Source organism: Embiotoca jacksoni, unplaced genomic scaffold (genome assembly GCF_022577435.1).
Source record: "Embiotoca jacksoni isolate LCO1_2020_lvr unplaced genomic scaffold, fEmbJac1.0.p SCAF_29, whole genome shotgun sequence".
Lineage (NCBI taxonomy): Eukaryota > Metazoa > Chordata > Actinopteri > Embiotocidae > Embiotoca > Embiotoca jacksoni.
In genome coordinates, this window is record NW_027185380.1 from 5920013 (window position 1) to 5942117 (window position 22105).

Consider the following 22105-nt stretch of genomic DNA (forward strand, 5'->3'; position numbering starts at 1 on the left):
CCTTCCTCCCTCCCTCCCTCCCTCCCGACTGACTACAATGACAATCAGTCATTGATTTCAGTTGGGGCTAATTAAGCCCCTTCCAGGCACCTTTCCCTGAACCACTCCCCCAATCAGTCCCTCCTGCAGCTGAGCCAAACCACGCCCCGCCACCACAAGCATCCATCGGCTTTTTTGAAGTCATGACACCTTTTTTTCTTTTCCCCGGCTGTCTCTTCAGAGAGTTAGTCAGTAAATTCTCAAAAAGTGGTGCTTTACACTGGGATGGACTCCTCTTTCTTCACATCCGACGAATTAACGAATTCATTCAAATCAATTTTCAATTCATTTTTATTTATACAGCGCCAAATTACAACACAGGTTATTTTATGGCACTTAACACATTAAAGTCCTTCCAGCAGAACTTTACAGCATTATACAGAAAGAAACCCAACAATTCAACAATTCCCACAAAAGCTAGGAGGGAAAAAACTCCTCTTTAAAGGAGAAAAACCTCCAACAGAACCACGCTCAGAGGTGAAGAACATCTGCCTCGACCGGTTGGGGTGAGAGGAGCGCAGAGACTGAAAAGGAAAGCATTGAGATCCAAAACATGAAATGTTGGTGGGGCAGGGTTTTTAATGAATAATTTGGACATCCTAACAACAAGGAATTACAATAATCCAGATATGACTATAGCTGCATGTCATATGCATAACAATGGAAGTTTATGCAGTGCTTCCTGATGATATCACGTAATGGAAGCATGTACAAAGTAAAAAGTATAGGGCTTGTGAGCCTTGTGGAACTCCATAACTGACTCTTGTTTGTCTGGAAGAGTCATTGTTGACATGAACAAACTGAAATGTATCTGAAAAGTAAGATTTAAACCAGTCTGATGCAGTTCCTTTGATCCTCGTAACATCTTCCAATCTCTGTAATAAAATCGTGTGCTCAATTGTATCAAAAGCAGCACTGAGGTCCAGAAGAACAAGTACAGAGACAAGTCCATTATCTTAGGCTATTAAAAGGATGTTATTAACTTTTACCAGTGCTGTTTCTGTGCTATGATGAACTCTAAAGCCTGACTGAAAATCTTCAAACAGACCATTCCTCTGTAAATGATCACAAAGTTAACTTGTAACAACTTCTTAAAGAATTTTAGAAATAAACGGCAGGCTGGAAATTGGTCTGTAGTTTCCGAAAACAGCCGGATCAAGAGTCGGCTTTTTAAGTAAAGGTTTAATTACAGCTCCTTTAAAAGCCTGGGGTACATAGCCGGTTAAAAGAGATAGGTTGATATGATCTAATATGGAAGTATGAATTAAAGGGAGGACTTTCTTGAGGAGTTTTGTTGGGATGGGATCCAAGAGATAGATAGATGATCCAGATGAAGAAACAATTGCAGTTAGCTCAGAGAGCTCAACAGGAGATAAATGTTTAAGGTACAAATCTGGTCCCACGGTCGCTTCCACGGCTGCTGTACTTAGCATCACATCAGTGACAGTGGCAGGAAGAGTCTGCCCAGTTCTTTCCCTAATGGAAACAATTTTATTAGTGAAGAAGTTGATGAAGTCGTTACTGCTGAGAGCTGAAGGAATAGACAGCTCAACAGAGCTGTGGCTCTTTGTCAGCCTGGCTACAGTGCTGAAAAGAAACCTGGGGTTGTTCTTGTATTCCTCTATTAATGAATTAGTGAAATGCTACACATATATATATGCTACATATATGTAGCATTTCACTGCAGACATCAAAGGACCTGAATATATATATATATATATATACACCAAATATACAATGGTGTGAAAAAGTGTTTGCCCCCTTCCTGATTTCTTATTTTTTTGCATGTTTGTCACACTTAAATGTTTCAGATCATCAAACAAATTTAAATATTAGTCAAAGATAACACAAGTAAACACAAAATGCAGTTTTTAAATGAAGGTTTTTATTATTAAGGGAGAAAAACAATCCAAACCCACATGGCCCTGTGTGAAAAAGTGTTTGCCCCCTAAACCTAATAACTGGTTGGGCCACCCTTAGCAGCAACAACTGCAATCAAGCATTTGTGATAACTTCCAATGAGTCTTTTACAGCGCTGTGGAGGAATTTTGGCCCACTCATCTTTGCAGAGTTGTTGTAATTCAGCCACATTGGAGGGTTTTCCAGCACGAACCGGCTTTTTAAGGTCATGCCGCAGCATCTCAATAGGATTCAGGTCAGGACTTTGACTAGGTCACTCCAAAGTCTTAATTTTGTTTTTCTTCAGCCATTCAGAGGTGGACTTGCTGGTGTGTTTTGGATCATTGTCCTGCTGCAGAACCCAAGTTGGCTTCAGCTTGAGGTCACGAACAGATGGCCGGACATTCTCCTTCAGGATTTTTTGGTACAGCAGAATTCATGGTTCCATTTATCACAGCAAGTCTTCCAGGTCCTGAAGCAGCAAAACAACCCCAGACCATCACACTACCACCACCATATTTTACTGTTGGTATAATGTTCTTTTACTGAAATGCGGTGTTACTTTTACGCCAGATGCAATGGGACACACACCTTCCAAAAAGTTCAACTTTTGTCTCGTCAGTCCACAGAGTATTTTCCCAAAAGTCTTGGGGATCATCAAGATGTGTTCTGGCAAAAATGAGACGAGCCTTAATGTTCTTTTTGCTCAGCAGTGGTTTTCGTCTTGGAACTCTGCCATGCAGGCCATTTTTGCCCAGTCTCTTTCTTCTGGTGGAGTCATGAACACTGACCTTAACTAAGGCAAGTGAGGCCTGCAGTTCTTTGGATGTTGTTGTGGGGTCTTTTGTGACCTCTTGGATGAGTCGTCGCTGCGCTCTTGGGGTAATTTTGGTTGGCCGGCCACTCCTGGGAAGGTTCACCACTGTTCCATGTTTTCTCCATTTGTGGATAATGGCTCTCACTGTGGTTCACTGGAGTCCCAAAGCTTTAGAAATGGCTTTATAACCTTTTCCAGACTGATAGATCTCAATTACTTTCTTTCTCATTTGTTCCTGAATTTCTTTGGATCTCTGCATGATGTCCAGCTTTTGAGGATCTTTTGGTCTACTTCACTTTGTCAGGCAGGTCCTCTTTAAGTGATTTCTTGATTGAGAACAGGTGTGGCAGTAATCAGGCCTGGGTGTGGCTAGAGAAATTGAACTCAGGTGTGATAAACCACAGTTAAGTTATGTTTTAACAGGAGGGGGCAAACACTTTTTCACACAGGGCCATGTGGGTTTGGATTGTTTTTCTCCCTTAATAATAAAAAAAACCTTCATTTAAAAACTGCATTTTGTGTTTACTTGTGTTATCTTTGACTAATATTTAAATTTGTTTGATGATCTGAAACATTTAAGTGACCGACATGCAAAAAAATTGGAAATCAGGAAGGGGGCCAACACTTTTTCACACCACTGTAGTATTAGACTAACCTTCCAGGCCAGGTGAAATTCTTCTAAATTAGTGGAATGCCACTTCCTTTCCAGTTTTTGCGTTGCCTGCTTAACAGAGCGGACTTGTGAGTTGTACCAAGGAGATGCCTCCTCTGGTTCATGACTCTCTTCTTCAGAGGGGCGACATCATCAAGAGAGGCTGCAGTGTTGTCTACAAGATGTTCCACTTGTGTGGGAGTAGCTTCCTTCCACTGCTTTGGCACATGGCATTGAAGAAGATAAACACGTGATCGCTTGGACACAGCATGATCAGACAGACATCTATTCAATTCAATTCAATTTTATTTATATAGCGCCAAATCACAACATAGGTTATTTCATGGTACTTAACACATTAAAGTCCTTACAGCAAGACGTTACAATATTATACAGAGAAACCCAACAATTCAACAATTCCCACATAAGCTAGGAGGGGAAAAAAAAAAAAACTCCTCTTTAAGGGAGAAAAACCTCCAACAGAGGGAAGGAAAAACTCCCTCTTCACAGGAAGAAACCTCCTACAGAACCTAGCTCAGGGGTGGGCGGCCATCTGCCTCGACCGGTTGGGGTGAGAGGAGAGCATAGAGAGAAAAGGACAGCATAGAGATAGAAGAGAAGAACTGTTGGTGGAGACGACAAGCGCAGGGCAGAGACATGCAGCTCCATGGCGGGACATCGGCAAAAGAAAGAAGAGAAACTATGCGAGCGAGGGAACTGAATGGAGACAACAGACAAAAAGCAAAAAATATGGGAGAGAAAAGGATGGTGAGGTATGAGTCAGTTAAAGAGTAGGAGGAAAGAAAAGAAGCTCAGCATGTAACAAGGTCTCCCAGCAGCCTCGGCCTATAACAGCATAACTAAGGGTTGGTTCAGGTCTACCTGAGCCAGCCCTAACTATAGGCGTCATCAAAAAGGAACGTTTTGAGTCTAATCTTAAAGCTAGAGAGAGTTTCTGCCCCTCGAACACAAACTGGGAGCTGGTTCCACAGGAGAGGAGCCTGAAAACTGAAGGCTCTGCCTCCCATTCTACTGTAAACTCTAGGAACCACAAGCAGACCAGCGTACTGAGAGCGAAGTGCTCTGCTAGGATTATATGGTTCTATAAGATCTCTAAGATATGATGGAGCCTGGTCATGTAGGGCTTTGTAAGTCATCAAGAGAATTTTAAATTCTGGTCATGTAGGGCTTTGTAAGTCATCAAGAGAATTTTAAATTCTATTCTTGATTTCACAGGAAGCCAGTGAAGAGAAGCTAAAACTGGAGAAATATGATCTCTCTTGCTAAATCCCGTCAGTACTCTTGCTGTAGCATTTTGGATCAGCTGCAAGGTTTTTAATGAGTAATTTGGACATCCTAACAGCAAGGAATTACAATAATCTAGTCTAGAAGTAACAAACGCATGAATGAGTTTTTCTGCGTCACGCTGAGGAAGGATTTTCCTGATTTTATTAATATTACGTAGATGAATGAAGGCAGTTCTGGAGATTTGCTTTATATGGTGGCTAAAGGACAAATCCTCATCAAATATGACTCCAAGGTTCCTCACAGTGGTGCTGGAGGCCAAGACAAAGTCATCTAGAGTAACTAAGTGATTAGAGAAAGAGTTTCTGAGGTGTTTAGGACCAAGTACAATAACTTCCGTTTTGTCTGAATTTAGAAGCAGGAAGTTTTTGGTCATCCAGGCCTTTATGTCTTTTAGACAGGCTTCAAGTTTTACTAACTGATTAGTTTCATCTGGTTTTATAGAAAGATATAGCTGACTGTCATCTGCATAACAATGGAAGTTTATGCAGTGCTTCCTGATGACATCTCCTAATGGAAGCATGTACGAAGTAAAAAGTATCGGGCCCAACACTGAGCCTTGTGGAACTCCATAACTAACTCTTGTTTGTCTGGAAGACTCATTGTTGACATGTACAAACTGGAATCTATCTGATAAGTAGGATTTGAACCAATCTAATGCAGTTCCTTTAATCCTCGTAACGTCTTCTAATCTCTGTAATAAGATCGTTATGATCAGTCGTATCAAAAGCAGCGCTGAGGTCCAGAAGAACAAGTACAGAGACGAGTCCATTATCTGAGGCTAATAAAAGGTCGTTAGTAACTTTCACCAGAGCTGTTTCTGTGCTATGATGAACTCTAAAGCCTGACTGAAAATCTTCAAACAGACCATTCCTCTGTAAATGATCACAAAGTTAACTTGTAACAACTTCTTAAAGAATTTTAGAAATAAACAGCAGGCTGGAAATTGGTCTGTAGTTTCCGAAAACAGCTGGATCAAGAGTCGGCTTTTTAAGTAAAGGTTTAATTACAGCCACTTTAAAAGCCTGCGGTACATAGCTGGTTACAATAGATAGGTTGATCTGATCTAATATGGAAGTATTAATTAAAGGGAAGACTTCTTTAAAAAGTTTAGTTGGGATGGGATCTAACAGACAGCTAGAGGATCCAGATGAAGAAATAATTCTAGTTAACTCAGAGAGCTCAACAGGAGAGAAATTTTCCAAGTTTACATATGGTCCTACAGTTGCTTCCAGGGCTGCTGTGCTTAACATCACATCAGTGACAGTGGCAGGAAGGGTCTGCCCAATTCTCTCCCTAATAGTAAGAATTTTATTAGTAAAGAAGTTAATGAAGTCATTACTGCTGAGAGCTGAAGGAATAGAGGGCTCAACAGAACTGTGACTCTTTGTCAGCCTGGCTACAGTGCTGAAAATAAACCTGGGCTTGTTCTTGTTGTCCTCTATTAATGATGAATAATATAAAGTCCTGGCCTTACAAAGAGCTTTCTTATATAATATTAGACTATCCTTCCAGGCCAGGTGAAATTCTTCTAAATTAGTGGAACGCCATTTCCTTTCCAGCTTTCTAGTCGCCTGCCTAGCAGAGCGTAATTCTGAGTTGTCCCATGGAGACAACTTCCTCTGATTCATTACTCTCTTCTTCAGAGGGGTAACATTATCTAGAGTTGTGCACAGAGATACTGCAATGTTTTCTACCAGATGATCCACTTGTGTGGGACTAAGATCAACATAGATGCCTTCCACTGCTTTAACACACGGCATCGAAGAGGATAGGCATGTAACTGCTTCCTTAAACTTGGCCACGGCATTATCTGACAGACATCTACTGTAGTGGGATTTATTCCCACATGCTGTGTAGTTCATTATTGTAACTTCAAATGTTAATAAGAAGTGGTCCGACAAAACAGGGTTTTGAGGAAATACAATTAAATTTTCAGTTTCCATGCCATACGACATAACCAGATCGAGGGTGTGGTTACCACGGTGAGTGGGTTTATTTACATTGAGAAAAGCCTATAGACTCTAATAATAAGCTAAAAGTAGAACTGAGGCTATCGTTGTCCATGTCAACATGAATGTTAACGTCTCCCACTATCATCACTTTATCTGAACTCAGCACTAAATCTGATAAAAAGTCAGAAAATTCAGTTAGAAACTCTGAATAAGGACCAGGTGGGCGATAAACAACTGTAATGGAATTTATTCCCACATGCTGTGTGGTCCATTATTGTAAATTCAAATGTTATTTAAAAAAAAAAAAGGTCTGTTAAAAGAGGGTTTTGGGGAAATATGACAACATTTTCAGTTTTCATGCTGTATGTCAGAACCAGATGGAGGGTGTGGTTACCACAGTGAGCGGGTTTATTTACATTGAGAAAAGCCAATAGAGTCTAATAATGAGCTGAAAGTAGAACTGAGGCTGTTATTGTCTACATCAACATTAATGTTAAAGTCACCCACTATCATCACTTTATCTGAACTCAGCACTAAATCACATAAAAAGTCAGAGTTCAGTTAGAAACTCTGAATAAGGACCAGGTGGGTGATAAACAACAACAAATATAATCGTTTTTTGTGTTTTCCAATTTGGGTGTGAGAGACTAAGAGTCAGACTTTGATCTCTCGGGTTAATCGATAAGCTTAAGTGGAAGATTGGTGCCACTCCTCCTCCTCGACCAAAATCTCAAGGAATATGATAATTAATATGATTGGAAAGAGTTGCTTAATTAATATATTCTTCCTGCTGCAGGCAGGTCTCTGAGACAGCATAAATAATTTTGATGATCAGTTATCAAATCATTTACTAACAGAGATTTAAATGAGAGAGAACTGATATTCAATAGTGCACATTTAATTGTCATATTTTTTTTGATACATTAAATTGGTAGGATACATTTTCATAACATTTTTATTGATAGATCTTTTGTGGAATTTTCCGTACTTTTTAAATGTAGGTTATTGGGGAACAGACACAACCTCGATGGGGTTTTGGAAATTTTGTGGGAGTGGCAGCTCTAAAGAAGCTGCAGAGGACTGCAACTCTGCGTCCTGGCCTCTACTCTGGGCACTGACCTGAGAGAAAATAGGAGAACCAAAATAAAGATTAACTTTAGATAATATGCTGTGCTGGAATATACAGTGGGTACGGAAAGTATTCAGACCCCTTTAAATTTTTCACTCTTTGTTTCATTGCAGCCATTTGCTAAAATCAAAAAAGTTCATTTTATTTCTCATTAATGTACACTCAGCACCCCATTTTTACAGAAAAAAACAGAAATGTAGAAATTTGTGCAAATTTATTAAAAAAGAAAAACTGAAATATCACATGGTCATAAGTATTCAGACCCTTTGCTCAGTATTGAGTAGAAGCACCCTTTTGAGCTAGTACAGCCATGAGTCTTCTTGGGAATGATGCAACAAGCTTTTCACACCTGGATTTGGGGATCCTCTGCCATTCTTCCTTGCAGATCCTCTCCAGTTCCGTCAGGTTGGATGGTGAACGTTGGTGGACAGCCATTTTCAGGTCTCTCCAGAGATGCTCAATTGGGTTTAGGTCAGGGCTCTGGCTGGGCCAGTCAAGAATGGTCACAGAGTTGTTCCGAAGCCACTCCTTTGTTATTTTAGCTGTGTGCTTAGGGTCATTGTCTTGTTGGAAGGTGAACCTTCGGCCCAGTCTGAGGTCCAGAGCACTCTGGAAGAGGTTTTCTTCCAGGATATCTCTGTACTTGGCCGCATTCATCTTTCCTTCAATTGCAACCAGTCGTCCTATCCCTGCAGCTGAAAAACACCCCGATAGCATGATGCTGCCACCACCATGTTTCACTGTTGGGATTGTATTGGGCAGGTGATGAGCAGTGCCTGGTTTTCTCCACACATACCGCTTAGAATTAACGCCAAAAAGTTCAATCTTGGTCTCATCAGACCAGAGAATCTTATTTCTCATAGTCTGGGAGACCTTCATGTGTTTTTTGGCAAACTCTATGCGGGCTTTCATATGTCTTGCACTGAGGAGAGGCTTCCGTCGGGCCACTCTGCCATAAAGCCCCGACTGGTGGAGGGCTGCAGTGATAGTTGACTTTGTGGAACTTTCTCCCATCTCCCTACTGCATCTCTGGAGCTCAGCCACAGTGATCTTTGGGTTCTTCTTCACCTCTCTCACTAAGGCCCTTCTCCCCCGATCGCTCAGTTTGGCCGGGTGGCCAACTCTTAGAAGAGTCCTGGTGGTTCCAAACTTCTTCCATTTACGGATGATGGAGGCCACTGTGCTCTTAGGAACCTTGAGTGCTGCAGAAATTATTTTGTAACCTTGGCCAGATCTGTGCCTTGCCACAATTCTGTCTCTGAGCTCCTTGGACAGTTCCTTCGACCTCATGATTCTCATTTGCTCTGACATGCACTGTGAGCTGTAAGGTCTTATATAGACAGTTGTGTGCCTTTCCTAATCAAGTCCAATCAGTTTAATTAAACACAGCTGGACTCCAATGAAGGAGTAGAACCATCTCAAGGAGGATCAGAAGAAATGGACAGCATGTGAGTTAAATATGAGTGTCACAGCAAAGGGTCTGAATACTTATGACCATGTGATATTTCAGTTTTTCTTTTTTAATAAATTTGCACAAATTTCTACATTTCTGTTTTTTTCTGTCAAGATGGGGTGCTGAGTGTACATTAATGAGAAATAAAATGAACTTTTTTGATTTTAGCAAATGGTGTTATGAGGTGAGGGGATCAACGAACCCAAATGCAGACACACGGCAAAATATCTTAGGAATCAGGTCTTTATTCCCCGGGCAGTGAGAACAAACAGGAAATGCACGCCAAGAGTCTGTGTCAATTTGCGCTTCGCCACACGAGGGAATCCCCGGGGTTCCCCTTGACACGTGGCCGGGTGACGTAGCCGAACGGCGATGCTCCGCTGGGGGAATCCCCAGATCTCTCCTCAGCGAGCTGATTGGCTGGATCGACTGTGTGACGTCCGCGACTCGACACAGGATCGCCCCAAACCTCGACAGCGGATCTCCGAGGAACGCACTGGAGGGTCTCTTCGTGCAGGTGATGCCCGTGGCTCGACACTGGACGGAACCGGCAGGGTCGACTGTGTGACACTCGTAGCTCGACACAGGATTGCCAAGATTGCAGCAGATGATCTCCGAGGAACGATCTGGAATCTTCTTCGTTCAGGTGGATGCCTGTGGCCCGACACTGAACGGCAGGAAACAGGTCAGAATCGTAATCTCAACAACGGGAGACGGAACGGACTTACTGGACGGGTTGACGGGTAGGCAACGGACGAACTGACACTGGATGGGCAGGAGACTAGGGTATAAGTAGCGGCCGGTGTAATCAATTGGAATGCCGCTCAGCTGTGCTGCCGGAGAGGTGCGGTAGTGGGCGGTGCTTGGAGGAGGGTACTGCTGAGGGAGAAAAACAGACAGGGAAATGACAGGACACAGGAGGAAAGGTATTCGGGGGTTAAACAGGGGAAAACACACTAGGAACAGACAGGAATCCTAACAGTACCCCCCTCTCAACGGGAGCCTCCTGGCGAACCGCCAGGCTTGTCAGGGCCCAATGAATCTCGGAGACAGCTTTCTTGACTCTGTACGAAGGGGAATATCCTTCGTTGAGAGCCAAACTTGCTGTCCGAGCTGGTACACGGGAGCGGGAACTCGGCAACGATCTGCCACCCTCTTGTTCTGTTCTGCAGTGCGGAGTAGGGCGGCCCGAGTCTCCCTCCACACCTGCCTACAGCGACGGGCATGGACCTGGACCGATGGGACTGCTACCTCGACCTCTTGGCTAGGGAACAGGGGAGGTTGATGGCCCAGGGAGGCCTCGAAGGGGGACAGTCCAGTGGCAGCGGAGGTGTGCGAGTTGTGGGCGTATTCTACCCACGGAAGGTGACGGCTCCAGGATGCGGGATTGGCGGTGGTCACACACCGAAGGACGGCCTCCAACTCCTGATTCAGCCTCTCGGTCTGTCCATTTGTCTGGGGGTGGAACCCTGAGGAGAGGCTGGGCGTGGCCCCGATGGTCCGGCAAAACGCCTTCCAGACCTGAGAGGCGAACTGCGGACCCCGATCAGACACAATGTCCACAGGGATGCCATGGAGTCGGACGACATGCAGGGTCAGCAGGTCGGCGGTCTCCTGGGCAGACGGAAGCTTGAGGAGTGGAATGAAGTGTGCCGCCTTCGAGAACCGATCCACTATGGTGAGGATGACCGTATTCCGGTCAGATGGAGTGAAACCCGTGACAAAGTCCATGGCAATATGAGACCATGGGCGCTGGGGGGTGGGGAGTGGTTGTAGTAGTCCCACAGGGGGTCGGTGCGAAGCCTTATTGCGGGCACATGTAGTGCAGGCCAAGACGTAGGCTCGCGAGTCCTCCTCGAGGGATGGCCACCAGAAGGTGCGGCGAAGCCAGTATATGGTTCGGCGGATACCTGGGTGGCCGGAGAGCCGGGAGTCATGAGCCCACCCCAGGACCTGGGAACGGACGGACGGAGGAACGAACAGCCGGTCAGGGGGACCTCCTCCGGGGTCAGGCTGGGTCCGCTGAGCCTCACGCACCGCCATCTCGACCTCCCAAGTCAGCGCTCCTAGCACGCAGGAGGGAGGCACAATGGTGTCCGGGGTTGGCTCCTCTTCATCCGGGGAAAACTGACGGGACAGGGCGTCGGGCTTAGTGTTCTTGTGCCCTGGACGAAAAGTGATGGTGAAATTGAAGCGGGAGAAAAATAATGCCCAGCGGGCCTGACGGGGGTTTAGTCTTCTGGCTGTGTGTATATACTCTAGGTTCTTATGATCGGTGAGGACGACAAAAGGCTGCGCTGATCCCTCCAGCCAGTGCCTCCACTCCTCCAGAGCTAATTTCACAGCCAGCAGTTCTCGGTTACCCACGTCGTAATTCCGCTGGGCTGGGGAGAGTCTTCGGGAGAAGAACGCACAGGGTCGGAGTCTGGAATCAGCAACTGAACGTTGGGACAATACTGCCCCAACCCCGGTATCAGAGGCGTCCACCTCGACTACGAACTGGCGCTTCTCGTCCGGATGTGCGAGGATAGGAGCCGAGACGAACAGTTCTTTGAGGGCCAAAAAAGCCTCGTTGGCCTCGGGCGTCCAGCTAAAATCCACCTTGGTGGATGTGAGTCGAGTAAGGGGAAGAGCTGTCTGGCTGTAACCCCGGATGAATCGCCGGTAAAAATTGGCAAAACCTAGGAACTGCTGAAGTCTCTTTCGGGAGGAGGGCACAGGCCATTCCGTCACAGCTTTAACCTTCTCTGGGTCCTTACGGACCTGCCCCTCCTCTATGATAAAGCCCAAAAACTGGACTGAAGGGACGTGGAACTCGCACTTCTCTGCCTTAACGAAGAGCCGATTCTCCAGGAGTCTTTGAAGGACCTGACGGACATGATGGTAGTGTTCCTTGGGGGTAGCTGAGTAGATCAATATGTCGTCCAAGTAGACAAACACGAATCGGTTCAGGAAGTCCCGAAGAACGTCGTTCACCAGGGCCTGGAAAACAGCAGGGGCATTGGTCAGACCGAAAGGCATGACCAAATATTCAAAATGGCCAAGGGGGGTGTTAAACGCCGTCTTCCACTCATCTCCCTCTCGGATTCGGACCAGGTGGTAGGCGTTACGGAGGTCCAATTTAGAGAACACGGTGGCCCCAGCGAGGGACTCGCAAACGGAGTCTAGCAGTGGTAGAGGGTACTTATTCTTAGTGGTAATCTGGTTGAGACCACGGTAGTCAATGCAGGGACGCAGGGTCTTGTCTTTCTTGGTTACAAAAAAAAAACCCCGCTCCCAGAGGGGAGGATGAGGGACGGATAATTCCTGCGGCTAGAGAGTCTGTGATGTATTGCTCCATCGCCTCTCGCTCGGGTCGGGACAGATTGTAGAGGCGGCTGGAGGGAAACGATGCACCAGAGAGCAACTCGATGGTGCAATCGTACGGTTGATGAGGTGGTAGGGAGAGGGCTTGTTCCTTACTAAAAACCTCCCCCAGGTCCGCGTACTCCTGGGGAACGGAGGATAGATCGGGTCCAGCCGTAGAACTGCAGGGGATGTTCTCAGGCTGGGGAACGGCGGACAAAAGGCAGCGTGAGTGACAAGCCGGGCTCCAACCCAAGACTCTCTCTCCTATCCAGTCGATCCGGGGGTTGTGGTCCCGGAGCCAAGGATGACCCAGGACCAGGGGCGTCAGAGGAGACGGGAACACATACAAGCGAATCTTGTGGCGATGATTGCCTGACACGAGCAGAGGAATGGGCAGAGTTCGGTGTGTAATAGTCGCCAGCGGACTGCCATCCAGGGCACGCACCGACAGCAGCCGCTCCAGAGCCTCCACCAGAATCCCGTGCCTGGAGACGAACGTGGAGTCTAAAAAGTTCTGTTCGGCTCCAGAGTCAATAATGGCCGAGATGTGAAGAGGACCTGATGGCAAAACCAGGCTCGCTGGCAACGTCAGGCGGGACTTGGGATGGGGGAAACGCGTGGATTCGCTCGCCAGTATCCCAACCACTACTGGCGAGCCCCCTCTTTTGGGCGAACTGGACAGGAGGCGATGCGATGCCCTGGCTCCCCGCAGTAGAGGCAAACTCCCGACCTGAGGCGCTGCTCCCTCTGCTGCCGAGTGAGATGCGACCTCCCCAGCTGCATGGGCTCCTCGTCCGCTGGCGGCGTCGTAGCGGTGTGGTCCGACTGATCGGGAGTGGGTCGACGTGTGGGTGCCTGGAGTGGGGAATAGGAGTTAGACTGACGGCCCGGCGGGGCGGTCCGGCGGGTCCTCTCGCGCCTTCTCTCCCGCATCCGGTTATCCAGCCGAATGGAGAGAGAGATGAGTTCATCTAAAGAGTCAGCCTCCTCCCGAACGGCGAGCTCATCCTTAAGCTCCTCAGATAAACTGTTCTAGTACACACCCCGCAGGGCCCTCTCGTCCCAGCCGGACTCGGCGGCTAGGATCCGGAACTCCACTGAAAACTCAGCGGCGCTAGTAGAGCCCTGGCGTAGGTGAAGCAGCCGCTGTACCGCATTACTGGAGTACTCCGGGTGATCAAACACCTTTTCAAACTCCTCCCTCAGCCGTGCGAACGAGGTAGAGTCTACTGGGTTCCGAGTCTGCCATGCCTCAGCCCAGATCAAGGCCCGTCCTCGCAGCAACCCTATAATATAGGAGATCCTCGAACTGTCCGAGGCATAGGAGATAGGCTGCTGTCGGAACACTAACATCACTTGTAATAAGAATCCTCGGCAACCCCGTGTAGCCCCGTGAAAGGGCTCCGGGGGCGGAACAAATGACTCACGGGGAGGAGGTGAAGCCGCGACGGGCGGACCAGCGACGGCCAGGGGAGCGAGAGTGAGATCCCGCATCATAGCCCCGAGCTCGGCCACCTGGGAGCCGAGAGCCTGTTGAGCGTCAGTCAGTCCCTGGATCAGCTGATGGTGCTGCCCGACGAGAATCCCCTGGGTCGTAAGAGCCCTCTGCAGTTGGTCCGCAGAGGTGGATTCTGCTGCGGTTGCTGGGTTCATGTCTGGTCAGTTCGTTCTGTTATGAGGTGAGGGGATCAACGAACCCAAATGCAGACACACAGCAAAATATCTTAGGAATCAGGTCTTTTATTCCCCGGGCAGTGAGAACAAACCGGAAATGCACACCAAGAGTCTGTGTCAATTTGCGCTTCGCCACACGAGGGAATCCCCGGGGTTCCCCTTGACACGTGGCCGGGTGACGTAGCCGAACGGCGATGCTCCACTGGGGGAATCCCCAGATCTCTCCTCAGCGAGCTGATTGGCTGGATCGACTGTGTGATGTCCGCGACTCGATACAGGATCGCCCCAAACCTCGACAGCGGATCTCCGAGGAACGCACTGGAGGGTCTCTTCGTGCAGGTGATGCCCGTGGCTCGACACTGGACGGAACCGGCAGGGTCGACTGTGTGACACTCGTAGCTCGACACAGGATTGCCAAGATTGCAGCAGATGATCTCCGAGGAACGATCTGGAATCTTCTTCGTTCAGGTGGATGCCTGTGGCCCGACACTGAACGGCAGGAAACAGGAAACAGGTCAGAATCGTAATCTCAACAACGGGAGACGGAACGGACTTATTGGACGGGTTGACGGGTAGGCAATGGACGAACTGACACCGGATGGGCAGGAGACTAGCATATAAGTACCGGCCGGCGTAATCAATTGGAATGCCGCTCAGCTGTGCTGCCGGATAGGTGCGGTAGTGGGCGGTGCTTGGAGGAGGGTACTGCTGAGGGAGAAAAACATACAGGGAAATGACAGGACACAGGAGGAAAGGTATTCGGGGGTTAAACAGGGGAAAACACACTAGGAACAGACAGGAATCCTAACAAATGGCTGCAATGAAACAGAGTGAAAAATTTAAAGGGGTCCCCACTGTACCCACTGTATCTGCTAAACCGCTCCCCAAAAAAGCTTACTCTGTGTTCCGAATCACACACTATTTTTTTTTTTACATTTAGTATGTACTGCAGCTACCCTTACAAAGTAAGTACTGTTGCATGTAGTACGTATACAATTGTGACCTACTACTTCATCATAAAATTGCGCCTTGAACTTTGACCCTCTTTGTTATATCCGTCGCGATCCCTAACCCAACATTTGAAGTAAGGAAAAAAAGGATTCGATTTGGAATGATTAGGCTTCCTTTCAATGCCTCTTCTCTTCTTTTTATCCTTTGTTTTGTGGGCTTAGCTTTAGCACCACTAAATCTCTTATGGCTCAGTCAATGTGACGTATCTTCCGCAACACTGAGGATTGTGGGTCAGAACAGCCAGAGTAGCCTGCTGGCCTGCATACTGTAAAATATGATCGAATGTAGTAGCACATCATGATACTTTTGACATACTATATTTAACATACTATGCATTGGGAGTTACTAAATATTTTTCTGGCATACTAAATAGTATGATAGTATGGATATTGGAACACAGGGATAGTTTAAGTCTGTTCGTCAGCTAGCACACCAGATAACTTTGTGGGTTATTGTGGCAGGCTAATTGTAACTTGTGAGTTATCGGGTAGCTTGCGCTGCAATTACTGACTTTGTCACCAAGCTTCTTCCATCACCTACTTTACACAAAACATATTACTTTTTGTGGTGCCTGGGCATTGAGTTCAGATGTTGGCAATAACACCAATAACACACACACACACAGACACCATGTTCGGAATATCAGCTGTTCCATTCGCCTCTGTACCTGAGAGGTATAGCATTTCTCTTATTTAGCATTTCTTGCATCTGACTTTCTGGGGGGGGGGGGGGGAAGCTTTTTCCCTTGAATGTATGGTTTATATATTGTAGAAGTAAAAATGTCCCTTCTAGTAGCCTGGTAATGTGGACAAATACATTAGTTGTATTTCAAAATTCTCTCGAGTGGATGTTTTTTCAGGTGGGACTTTTACAAAATATCCAAGGGTTTAACTGGTTTCTTTGTGTGCACAAAAACACTACAGATTGCAGTAAAATGTTCAAATACTGTTATTTTTGGTATTGTGACTTCATACCCATAAAACTCACCAAAGCGCTCTTCAAAAGTCATTTTCCCTTTGTTTAGGTTTTAATATCTCCCCTTCTAAAACTTTTACTGTGTTCAGTCCTGTTTTTTGAGCTGTTATTACATTCTTGTTTCAGCTAACGCATAAGCCACTCATGGACTTGCCTCTTTTGTCTATGTTTACATATGTCGTGATGTTTATGTTTTGCTCATGTCTTGTGGGAGGGAAGGTCATCACAGAAAAGATTCCCATGTTTCGGACATTGTACATTTCAAGATAGCCATTGCTGGCCTTCTTTTGCTACTGCTTTTCAGTCATTATCGGAAATTCCATCTGTTTTGATTAATATACACGAACATAACTAATTCGAAAATCTCCATAAATAGTCCTAGTTAAAGGCAGCGAAAAAAACTGACAAATTAACTGTCACAACAATACAGCCATTTAACATACTGATGAGAAAGAATCTGTTCTAAGGTGGTTTTCAAAGCTTTACTTCAGGTAACATTTCTAATAACATAGAAAACAAATCGGTTAACCTGTGTGCAGTTTAGTACCTCGCAAGTCAAAGGAATAAAAGGGTATATGCACAGGTCAGTCGCAGGCAGAACAGTGTGGGGCAGCCAGCAGTACTTGTCATCGTCCACATCCCCATTTCTTCTCCCCTTTCCTCCCACCCTTCTACTCAATGTTCCTTCTGTTCCCCAGCCATGTGGAGAAAGCTCTCTTGGAATTCAGTGTCAACCTGCCCCTATAACAACCTTAAACACTCCTCGGGGATGACCTGAGTTGCTCTGTGTTTTCAGTTCTCTTCAATTTCACCTGACAGGACATAGGGAAGGTGGGCTGAATGGAGGTATTCAGGAAATATTACAATTTGCTCTCAGCACAGTACTGAAGTGGATGGGGCCTGGGCTGATAGGACATGATCATACAGATTCTGAGTCTGGCTGGTTCCTTCTGAGGTTTATTTGTCAGGGTTAGGGTTAGGTCTCAGCTGAAACTACTGATAACATGTTTAATGATGCCATTCGTTTGGCAGGATGTTTCACACCTTAAGAGTAGTGTTTGGAAGATTGCTTTCTAAATGTACTAGGTTACAGATGACTGGTTACCTTACTGGTTCCTGGTTAAAAATGCAATAAGTAATGTAACTATTTTATTCAATCCATTTAAATAATGTACTGTATTACATTTCATTACTTGTTGATTACTTTGTTAACTTTTAAAACTAAAAGACCCTAAAAAATATATTTAAACTATGCAGTGTATTCAAGAGCTACTCAACCACAACAATGGGTTTCAGACCCACGTCATCGACCAGATCTCTCGTTAGTCTGTGCAGATTCAGCAGCTAACCACTCATCTGACTCAGCCTGCAGCTCCAGCCATCCAGCTATCTCCGGCTTCTGCTTCCGTTCCGGCGTCGGTTTCCCCTGCTCCTCCTTTGGCTGCCCTGCACCTCGCCCAACCTGAGCAATTCTGGTGACTCCAGAGCCTTTCTCACCCAATACAGTCTCCACTTTTAGCTTTAGTGAACAGCTTATCCCATCAAGAGATCAACGACCACTTATGTCATCTCCCACCTGTTTGGTCCGGCTGAGGCCTGGGCCACCGCGGAATGGACGAGCAACTCCCCTGTTCGTGTTTCTTACAAGACTCACTGCAAAAAATGTTGGACCAGACTCCTCCGGGGCCCGAAGCAGCCCGTGCTCTCCTTCATCTGCACCAAAGGCAACGTCGGCTGGCAGACTACGCTACAGAGTTCCGCACACTCTTCGCTGACAGTAGATGGAATGCTACTTCTCTCCACTCTGCCGATCTCCATCTTTTGTCGGACCAACTCAGGGATAGGAGATCCCCTGGACTTCCCCATTGACCTCGACTTCCTCATCGCATTGACCATCAAACTTAACAATCAGCTGAGGGAGAGAGAAACGTCCAGGTATCCATCTTGTCCTTAATCACCAGAAGGCAGTTTCCACATTCACGCAATCCTTCATCGCCTCCACCATCTTCCTCCTCATCTTCCTCTGAACCTTCACTCCCCCTGGCGGACTGGAGGAATCGTGCAGTTAGGCGCGGCTGTCTGTCTCCCAAGGTACAGCAGCATAGCTTTCATGAGGGAAGGTGTATCTACAGTGGCTAATTGCAATGTTTTGTTGGGGCCTGCCCAGTAAAAGGCCGGGCTTGCCAGTGAAGAGGAGGACACTGGTGAGCTGTCTGGGACTGATAAATGCTTTATAAACGCCAACATTTAAGATTCATCCCCTCACTATAACAATGGAAGCTAATGCTTTTGAAGCTAGTGCTTCTGTAATTATCCACACCATGTTGTCACCTGTTAGGGCTGGGTTCCTTTTTTGTGGACAAGAGGAACAAGTCACTCTGCCCTTGCATCAACTACCTAGGCCTGAATGACATAACGATCAAAAACAAGTACCCCCTTCCGTTAATCTTACCTGCTTTCAAACTTTCCGAAGGCGATATAATTTTTTACATAACTTGATCTGTTTAATGCCTACCACCTCGTCAGGTTTAGGGAGGGGGATGAGTGGAAAACGGCGTTTAATACTCCCGTTGGTCATATTGAATATCTTGTAATGCTATTTGGCCTGACCAATGCCCTTGCAGTGTTCCAAGCCTAAGTTAACGATGTGCTACATGACATGCGTAATCAGTTTGTTTTTGTATATTTGGACGATAGGTTGATCCATCTCTATGTAAGGGCAGAGAAATGTAAAGTCTATGTGACTACAGTCTCATTTCTCGGTTTCATTGTCTCCCAAAGTAACATTCACCTGAGAAGATGAGTGCAGTCTTTAACTGGCCCACTCCCTCCCGTCGGAAGGAGGTACAGAACTTCTTGGATTTTTCCAACTTTTTCTGAAGCTTTATTAGGAACTACAGCACCATTGCCTCACCACTGCATGAGCTCACCTCTCCCACCTCTAAGTATTTCTGGTCTCTGCAAGCTGAAGTTGTTTTCTCATGCCTCAAAGAAAGCTTTACCTCAGCTCCCATCCTTGTAATTCCTAATGTCCATCATCAGTTCATCATTGAGGTTTGACGCTTTTCAGATTAAGGCGTTGCAGCGGTCCTTTCTCAGCGCTATCCTGAGGACAAGAAACTTCACCCCTGCGCCTTCATGTCCCATAAGGTCTCTCAAGTAGAGCGAACTGTGATGTTGGAGATTTTGAACTGCTGACCTTCAAAATTGTGCTCGAGGAGTGGCCTCATGGTTAGAGGGGGTGGAGACTCTCTTCCTCGTGTGCACCACAAAAATCAAGAACACCCCAAGACTGCCAGATGATTGAAATCCCGCCAGGCCCTTTAGGCATTATTTTTTAACCACTTTAACTTCTGTCTCTTTTACCGTCTATGGCACCAAGCCGGACACCCTGTCTCACCTGTCCGGCATCGGAAAATTGGCAAGTCCTTGTCTGTCCCCTGTCCACCTAACAAATTATCCTAGTTTGCCTTGTAAAATATTGGACTCTCCACATTATGTTATAATTGTAATGTAATTTCACCAGTTGTTAGAGTAGAGGTTCAAACAATCATAATTACCTCATTTGGATTATCACAGATGATAAGCCCTGAACAGGTGCAAAACACAGGGTGCAGGGTGAGTCTCCCCCAAGCAATCTTTCACCATCCTGACTGCCTCCTTTATTGTGGGTGCAGTCACCTAGGACCATGGTAAAGAAAGTAATTTTAAATACTGGATGTATTTCCTGGAAACCGGTTGTTTGTCCCTCCTCCTCTGTGGTCCCAGATTATTCAGTAGGCGCACATCAATTGAGTGGCCTGTTACCCCGGGACCGCTCGGATGCTCTTCTTCCTAGACCAACATTTCAGGTGGTCTTTTATGGCCATATAAGACCCAAGACGTTAAGGAATATGTTTCTGCCTGTCCCACTTTTGCTCAGTGCAAGACCTCTCGTCAGCCTGCTGTTGGTCTGCTCCAGCCCCTCTCTGTTCTATCATGTCCTTGGTCAGACAAATCATTAGACTTTGTCACTGGACTTCCTCCATCCAAGGTCCTTACAATAGTTGACAGATTTTCCAAGTTGGTACCCTCAACCAAAGAAACAGCCAAAGTAATGTACAGGATGTCTTCCACATACATGGTTTTCTTAGGGATATGGTGTGTGACCATGGTTCCTAATTTGTGTCACAATTCTGGAGGGCCATCTGTTCCTCTTTGGGTGCCTCGGTCTGCCTGTCTTCAGGTTATCATGCCCAGTCAAATCAACCTCCACTCTTCTTGGCTCCAGAGAAGGAGGTCAACGTCATTTCAGCACAAGCTCTCATCCATCTCACCTGGCGCCATCTCCTTAAGTCTGCGGCTTGTAGCAAGCTTCTGACGGACCGCCACCAACAGCCCCCTCCTTCCTACAAGCCCGGCCAGAGGGTCTGGCTCTCCACCCTGTGACTATCCTCTCAGGGTGGAACCCCACAAGCTGGCTCTGCCTTTTGTGGAGTTTTTTCCTCTCCAAGGTGGTACCACATTGTTGCTGTTCGTCTCAAGAAGCTTGAGACGAACAGTAACAGATGATGCGCATCCATCCCACATCTACTAGCAAATATAACTTTTAAAGATGGAATATAAGAGTAAATGACAAAATGGCGCAATGCCCTTGTGCCTTGTTGGCCCCCTCCCCTCCCTGTGCTACAGGCCCCACACATAGCGCAGCACAGTGGGTTCATTAAGGCTCCTTTTTATACCTGCTACATACCTCTGTTTAGCTAGGCTTGACTTTATCTTTAACTGCACCCCTGAGTGATGAGCTGACAAAAGATGGGGGTCCATAGGACCACTCTGCATGTCATCTTAAAGTTGTAGTAGCTGCTTCTCCTAGCAAGATGATGGAAAACATACACAACAAATGAGCTTAAATGTACAATAATCACTTCATGCCAAATGTGAAAGTCCTTGCCTGTCACCTGTTCACCTTATAATCCAACAAAATATCCTAGTTTGCCTAGTAAGATATTTGACTTTCTTTAGCATCCACTTACTATTATGTTTTAATTGTCATGTCATTACACCAGTTTTTTGAGAGACTCAGCAGAGGTTCAAACAATTATAATTACCTCCTTTGGATTTTCTTTTGCAGGTGTTATGTTGACCTTTTAAGATGATATTAAAAGTTTTGCAATACATGTGACTTTCGATTCAGTTCAATTTGAAGAGAGAAACCCAACAATTTTCCCATTTGCAAGCACTCATTTTCGATAGCATAATGTTTTGGCTCAGCAATGTAGTAACACATAATGTTGCATATTACATGTAAACAAATTAGAAAATATTTGGTAAATGGCCATGCTTTTGTGCCAAAAGTACATCATCTTTGTGTCAACCAGTCATAATATTTGGCAGGGTTCAGGTCTGGAAACCTTTCTTAGCAGATGCCAACACGAGCTGTAGACTAGCACAGCAAGTCTTGTTCAGGATTAAGTCCTAAAGACAACAACTAAAGGCTGCATTTATAACAAATGCACCGTGATCTGTCTGTTCGGGGACAGAGAAGTTTCTGCTTAGCTGATTTATCTGAAGGCTATAGCCCAATTCTCTTCGTGCTTCTTTCCTTCATGCATAGCTTAGTATTGTACAGGCTAATGTGACTGTATCCATCAACAATGAGACTCTTCTGTGATATGTTGCCTCTGTGCTGGAATCCTTGGCCTCTGTAAATATTTATCAGAGTTAACCCATGACTTTGGCCACAGCGCTCCTTACCAATGAGACGGGTTGGATTTTTGGGGCATACACAGACCAGCTGTGGCCAGTTCTGGGAAAGTATGGTGGAAATATGATTCCTGTAGCCCTTGCCTCGGCCCAGGCCCACAGC

The 22105-nt window shown here is 46.0% G+C and overlaps 1 protein-coding gene and 1 pseudogene across 2 annotated transcripts in view; one reads left to right on the forward strand and one right to left on the reverse strand.

The window, feature by feature from the left end:
- Nucleotides 1–22105, forward strand: part of nt5dc1 (5'-nucleotidase domain containing 1) — a 112971-nt gene that overhangs the window by 74638 nt on the left and 16228 nt on the right. The gene's annotated exons all lie outside the window — the stretch shown is intronic.
- Nucleotides 673–8955, reverse strand: LOC138205503 (uncharacterized; annotated as a pseudogene).